Source organism: Apodemus sylvaticus, chromosome 17 (genome assembly GCF_947179515.1).
Source record: "Apodemus sylvaticus chromosome 17, mApoSyl1.1, whole genome shotgun sequence".
Classification (NCBI taxonomy): domain Eukaryota; kingdom Metazoa; phylum Chordata; class Mammalia; order Rodentia; family Muridae; genus Apodemus; species Apodemus sylvaticus.
The window spans coordinates 53,759,838-53,766,999 of NC_067488.1; positions in this window are offsets into that span (position 1 = coordinate 53,759,838).

The following is a 7,162-nucleotide window of genomic DNA, read 5'->3' on the forward strand; positions in this document are numbered from 1 at the left end:
ACCCCTCTGCTTGTGGAGACACGAAGGTGGTAAATCCCTCATCAAAGTCTTGTTGGTGACGTCAGTGTTTGACGGGCTCATTTCTGGGCGAAGACTGAAGGATTCTGAATTCTGTAGAACTGTGAATCAGTTCTTTCTCGTTCTGCTAAAGCAGACCCCCCCCAACCTCCCGTCTTTACAGCCTGTTTCATTTTCCGTGCAGCTTTGAACAGTATATTTTGATTTTAGAATGAAGTCATAAGACCTCACAATCGTCAACAGATGGTCTCTTTCTCAAATCTGAGTGTGTGTCCCGGGGTGTTTTATTAAAGCGATTCTGCTGTGTAGATGGAGATTAGGCTCAAATGAAGCTTGCTATTAAAACACACACACACACACACACACACACACACACACACTCGCTGTCTGGGGAATGTCCTTGTTTTGATTGTGGGGTTCAGACTTGGCTAAGTGATGATAATGATGTCTTTAACGTATAGATACTTTTCTGTTTTTCAGTTTGGGTTTTGCAGGCTTGTCTGAAATCTCTATCGTGACTCCAGTCTGCCCAAATTTAATCCTTGGAAGGAAGACTGGCCTCTGGGATTAGCCATGAGACAAGGAGGAGGAAGCACCTACTTCCAATTTGTCTCACCCATTTGTGCGCTCTCAGATCCAGCGTGATTTTGTGCCAACCGTGAACACGTGCTGGGGTGCACGGTGGGTTTGGAAAGTGCTCGAGACACGCGTACTTTTAACTAATCCCATTGCGGGGTGGGGGCAGGGCGTGGGGAAGAAAGAAAGAGACAGTATTTTCTAGAATGTTGGCTCAAAAGCAATGTACACAATTGTTAGCTTTCAAATGCTCTGAGTTAAGACTCTTTCTTCCCTGGGGCAGGCCTGGGACTTGCTCATTCCTTCATTTTGAGTCCCTAGCTTGCTCAGGAGAGGTGGATTATTTGAATATTACCTAAGAAGGTGTTATCTGAACAGACTCCTAGAAGCCATAGCAATGCCTCAGGACATCTCCCTTTCTCTCTCTTTCTCTCCTCTCCCCTCCTCTTCTTTTCCTCTTTCTCTCCTTCTTTCCTTCCTTTCTCTCCTCTCTTTCTTTGAGATTGTGACTTAAGTAGGCCACGCTGGCCTTGAACTCATGCAGCAGAAGATGAACATAAACTTCTGGTCCTTTTTGCTTCCTCCTCCTCCTCCTCCTAAGTGCTAGGACTACAAATTTCTGCCACCACAGCCTGTTTTTATGCCATGCTAGAGGCTTAGGAACTGAAGCTAGGGCTTTGAACAGGCCAGAAGCACTCGGCCAGCTTAGCTACAGCTACAGCCTCAGCCTCGATAGTTGGTTTTTGTTTTGTTTTGTTTTCTTTCTTCAAAGTAGTATTTAGAAACTCAGTTGAGACATTGCCTTGAGATTAAAGCTGCTGTTTGGGCTGGAGGGAAGGATTTCTGAGAAAGGAAGAAGGCTTGCATGCTGCAGAACTCCTAAGCAGGGCCCCTGCCTACTCTGTATTCACTGCAAGAAAGAGGGTGGACTCAGTCATAGAGTACAGAGAGGACTGCTGGTGGCATCTGCCGGGAACATCTTTCTTTCTCTTATGGACCACAGCCACCTGTACCCTCTCTGGAAAGCCAACATGGCCCCCAGCTGGGGTCACATGATTGTGATATCCTGAGTTTCCTTGTCTCCTGTGTATCCATTTGGTGTAGACTGATCTCACAACAGTCAGTCCTGTCTTCTTCACAGCCTTGTGTGTACACGTGTGTGTAGAAGCCAGAGCCAGGACTCCTCTCCTCCACCACCCTGCTGCCTGACTCTCTCTCTCTCTCTCTCTCTCTCTCTCTCTCTCTCTCTCTCTCTCTCTTCTATTTCTCTTTTATGTTCTTCAAGATAGGGTTTCTCTGTGTAGTCCTGGCTATCCCTCGATTTGTAGCCCAGGCTGGCCTTAAGTCAGATCCTCCTGCCCTTGCCTCCTGAGCGCTGGGATTAACTACCTTTAATCTTAGGCAAGGTTGGGTCCCTTGATTGAACCCAGTGCTTGTCTTCTTAGAGCACCCCCCTTCCAGCTGGAGGAGGCTGCAGTTGTCAGCCTCTTCCTCTCCCCTTCTCCTCCTGCTTCTCTTCCTTCTGCTGGTGTTCGAGTTCCTGTTTTCCGTGTTCTGCTGTGCCTACCCTATCATTAGAACCATTCATGAAGTTCTTAAATTTTGAGCTGTGGGATGATATTTTGGTCCCTTTTCTTCAAAGATTCCTATTTCGATGTCCTGTTGCAAAGCTCCTCTCTTGTTAGTCGGCATCTGTTTCCTTACCCACAGATGGCCACGTCAGTGTCATTCAGGGTCCATCTCTGGCTAGCTTCTTCCCTTCACTGCTTGCCAGATTTTTTTCTAGCGCTTCTCATGTCTAACAATTTTAATGGCATCCTGCACATTATATATCAAAAGCAAAGAAGATCTGGGCAATGTCACTCCATGGATAGCTCTTCCTCCTCTCCTAAATATGTTTATGATTAAGGGACATAAGCTAAATATAAAATTATTCTTTCTAGATAAGAGGACTGTGGTTGATTAAAAAAAAAAAAACCTAGTCTGTGCCTTCGTTGTCCTTTTTGTTTGTTTAAAACAGGGTCTCAGAAAAAAAAAGACAGAGTCTCATCATGTACTCCTGGCTGTCCTGGAACCCCCTCTGTAGACCAGGCTGGCCTTGAACTCAGAGATCCATCTGCCTCTGCCTCCCCAGTGCTAGGACTAAAGGTATGCATCACCACCACCACCAGCTGGTTCCTCACAGTCTTTTCACTGAGAACTTGATGGGCCTTTGTTGCCTTGCCCTTGAAGACTCTGTCATCGGGGGATAGGCCATCAGTCTTGCTGCTCAGCTCTCTCTGTTCTGTGCAGGCAAAACCACACAGATGAGCCACCAAGGCAAACAGGTTGACCACCTCAGAACCCTCCTGAATCTTGGCCTTCTCCTCATGGTTGCCTCCTCATGGTAAGAAGCTGGGAGAGACCCTGTTCTCAGTTCTCAGCCCTGAGGAAAAAGACTAGAGAGAGGGCTGGGAAGGTGGTTCAGCGCAGCATCAGGGTTTAAGTCTAGATTTTCCAACACTTAATAAAAGCCAAGTAAGGGAGGACACGTCTACAACTGGAGTGGTGGTGGGGGTGGAGACCAGTGAGTCTCCAGGACTCAGGTTGTAGGTGTTCAACGCCACTCCAGGCTTTCTACTTGCACAGGAAACATTTTATCCATTGAGTCATCTGTCTCTCCAGCTCTGATTAATTTTTCTTTTTTTTTTTTTTAGGTTTCTTTTTAATTGTATGTGTATGGTATTTTGCCTGCACGTAGATCTGTGCACCACATATGTGTAGTGCCCACAGATGCCAGAAGAGGGCAATGGATTCCTGGAACTGGAATTCCAGATGGTTGTGAGTCACTGGGACTTGAACTCAGGTCCTCTGTAAAAGCAGTCTTGCTCTTAACCACTGAGCCATCTTTCCGGCTCCAGACTTTTGTATTTTAATGGGTTGTTACAGTGCAAACGTGAGCCTTTGGTCATCTTGTTAAACTTAAAACGTAGAGAAAGGCTGTCTGCATAGCTTGTCTACTGTTTGCTTCTAGAACAGAACCACGCTTTAAAAACACTACCTCATGAACAATAGCATCCCCTCCATGGTGACCCCAGAGAAGCTTTGATAGAAGCCACTGGTAGCCAGAGATGGACACAAAGAAAGAAGACCTTTGCGGGTCAGTTTTCCTCCGTGTGCTTTATTTCTTTTAGTGAGATTCAAATGTATTTCACAGAATTTTCCAAAATTGTTTCAGAATTCCAGGTTTGGTTCCTTGGTTGCCCCTGATGTCTGCCTGCAAGACCACATCCCAGGTTCCCGTGAATGGGCTCTTGCCCCACCCCCACCTGTTCAGTCTCTCCAGGTGAGTCTGTGCCCTCTAGAAGAAGCCTCACAGTCCCCCTGACCCCTGCCTTCCCCCACACCAGGACTTTCAGCACTGTTAAGGGAGGAGGGGTCGCACTGAACAGGGAAGCTTCCTGTTCCTTCTCTGGTGCTTCGGTGACAAGGGACCTCGAGCCACACCTAGGGAGAGCAGCTGGCTTGCTTCTCATTGGCTGCATGGTGCTTAGGAAGTTAGTGACCTTGCTGAGCCTCAGTTTCTCCATCTACAAAGAGGGAAAAATACACTGCTTTCTAGGGCCTTGCTATATAGAGTATGGGAACCTGGGGTTGGAGAGAAAGCTCAGTAGGTAAAAACTTTTTGTTTGCTTTGTGTTTTGTTTCGTTTTTTGAGACAGAGTTTGTGTAGCCCTCGTTATCCTGCAAGAAACTCTGTACACTGCGTTCAGTGCAAATCTGACGCCGTGAATTTGATCCCCTATCCTCATGGCAGAAGAATTACATTCAGACATCCACGCTCGTGCTGTGGCATGCAGGTGTGCACACTCACTCTTGCACACACAATAATGGCAGATAAACCGTAAATCAGTTCAACTTTGTAACCCGGCTGACCTAAGGCTTTATTGGCTCACACGTGTGAGCAGATGGTGGTGGCTGTGGCATCTGGGAGCCACCAGTGAAGGGACACAGTACATCCCTGGGATTCTAGGATAATCTGGCTAAATCCAGGTGTGGGTCAAACCCTTTCACACTCATACAGAATACAAGACATGAGTCAGTATACAACAACTGTGTATTTTCCCCAGGCTAGTCCAGGCTGGGGATCTTGACATGAACCAAGGATAGCCCCATTCTGTGGAGAGATGGCACACTGGCCAAGCCAGCATGAGCTGATATATTCCCAGAACCATGGGAAAAGACACTCAAGGAGACCCAAAGGGGTGAGGGGCTCACGCACCTCCTTACCCCAATAGGCCACCCAGGCCGTTCCCCACATTTATACACTCACTGGTGCACACCGCACTATGAAACCCGAGGCCCCCTAGGGCGTTGAAGGTATTTGGTGGGCTGAAACAAATCAAACCACATGTCCAAAACTGAATCCAGCCTTGTAAGCTGAAACCCGAGGCACAGGCAGATCTTCCTCCTGGTTGGGAGTACATCTCACATCAAGAAGAAAAGCAAAACCAGAGACAACAGAAGAACCCAGCCCCATTTTCTCATGGGAGGCAGCTCCTGCACCAGGTGGGGGCCCCCAGGCTTGCAACTCGGGAGTGCCTATAACAACAACCCATCCTAACTCTCCTGTCACAGGGCTCAGAAGGAGTCCTGCAGGGTTCTTTGAAGAATGGGAATGAGTTTGGCATTGTAAAGGGGGTAGGGAGCTGCCCCAGGAGGCAGCAGCAGCTGTATACAAAGAGAATATAATGGGAAAGAATCATTGATGTCTCAGTTGGAGAGGGGTTTGTGTGTGTGTGTGTGTATGTTTTTAAACTTTTATTTATTTGCATTTCTATGTATATGCAGGATCTGTGGTTGTTGAGTCTTCTGACATCGATGCTGGGAACTGAACCTGGGTCCTCTGCAAGATCAGCAAGTGTGCTTAACCATTGAGTCACCTCTCCAGCCTCCAAGATTTAGTTTTATTATCTTTAATTATACATGCTTGCATCTGTGTGTAGGTGTGTGCATCGGAGTGGGATCCAGAGCTGGACTCACAGAGGATTGTGAGCCACTGAATCTGGATGAGTGGAACCAAACTCAAGTCCCTTGAAGAGTGGCAGTACGCACTCTTAACCACCGAGCCATCACCCCGGCCCCTCTCAGTGGAAATTCTGACCCTCACAGTGCTATTTCATGGAGGTCAGGTAATAGTATACCTTCTAGGCTCTGCCCCACAGTAACCTGGCAACAGCCTGGTATTGCCTGATGTCTTAATTTCTATTCCTGCACAAACATCATGACCAAGATGCAAGTTGGGGAGGAAAGGGTTTATTCAACTTACATTTGCACATTGCTGTTCATCACCAAAGGAAGTTAGGACTGGAACTCAAGTAGGCCAGGAAGCAGGAGCTAATGCAGAGGTGATGGAGGGATGTTTCTTACTGACTTGCTTCCTCTGCCTTGCTTAGTTTGCTTTCTTATAGAACCCAAGACTACCAGCCCAGGGATGGCACTACCCACAGTGGGCTCTCCCCTCTTGATCACTAATTGAGAAAATGCCTTGCAACTGGATCTCATGAAGGCATTTCCTCAACTGAAGCTCTTTTCTCTGTGATAACTCCAGCCTGTGTCAACTTGACACATAAAACCAGCCAGTACAATTGACCCCTTGTCAACTTGACCTACAAACATATCACTATTAAGCCTCAACCCTTACTTTCTTATTCATCACCAGGATCTAAATAACTTTAAAAGTCTTTGCAAATTCTTACACATTTAAATTTTCATTGCCTGGTGGTGGTGGCGCACACCTTGAATCCCAGCACTCTGGGAGGCAGAGGCAGGCAGATTTCTGAGTTCGAGGCCAGCCTGGTCTACAGAGTGCGTTCCAGGACAGCCAGGGCTACACAGAGAAACCCTGTCTCGGAAAAACCAATAATAATAATAATAATAATAATAATAATAACAACAACAAAAATAATAATGATAAATAATTTTTCATCCCTTTAAAATATCCGATCTCTTTTAAAATCCAGTCTTTTTACAATTAAACGTCTTTTAACTGTGGGATCCACTAAAATACTTTCTTCCCTCAAGAGGGAAAACATATCAGGGCACAGTCACAATCAAAAGCAAAATCAAACTCCAATCGTCCAATGTCTGGGATCCACTCACTATCTTCTTAGCTCCTCCAAGGGCTTGGGTCACTTCTCTAGTCCTGCCCTTTGTAGAACATACCTTGTCTTCTAGGCTCCAGATGCCTGTACTGCACTGCTGCTGCTGCTGTTCTTGGTGGTCATCTCATGGTACTGGCATCTCCAAAACACTGCAACTAGACTTCACCAATAGCCTCTCATAGCCTCTCTTCATGCCAAGCCTCAACTCCTTTGCAGGACCCCTTCAATCCTGAGCCATCAATTGCAACTGAGGCTGCACCTTCACCAATTTCCATGGCTGTTCACGGTGCTAAGCTTCAGCTGCTCTTCACGACCCCTTCATGGCTTCAAAACCAGTACCACTTGGATGATGCTCGCAGAAAACACTTTCCAGAAGATTTCACCTCAATGATGCTGGTCTCTTCTTAATCACCACTAATTTCTTA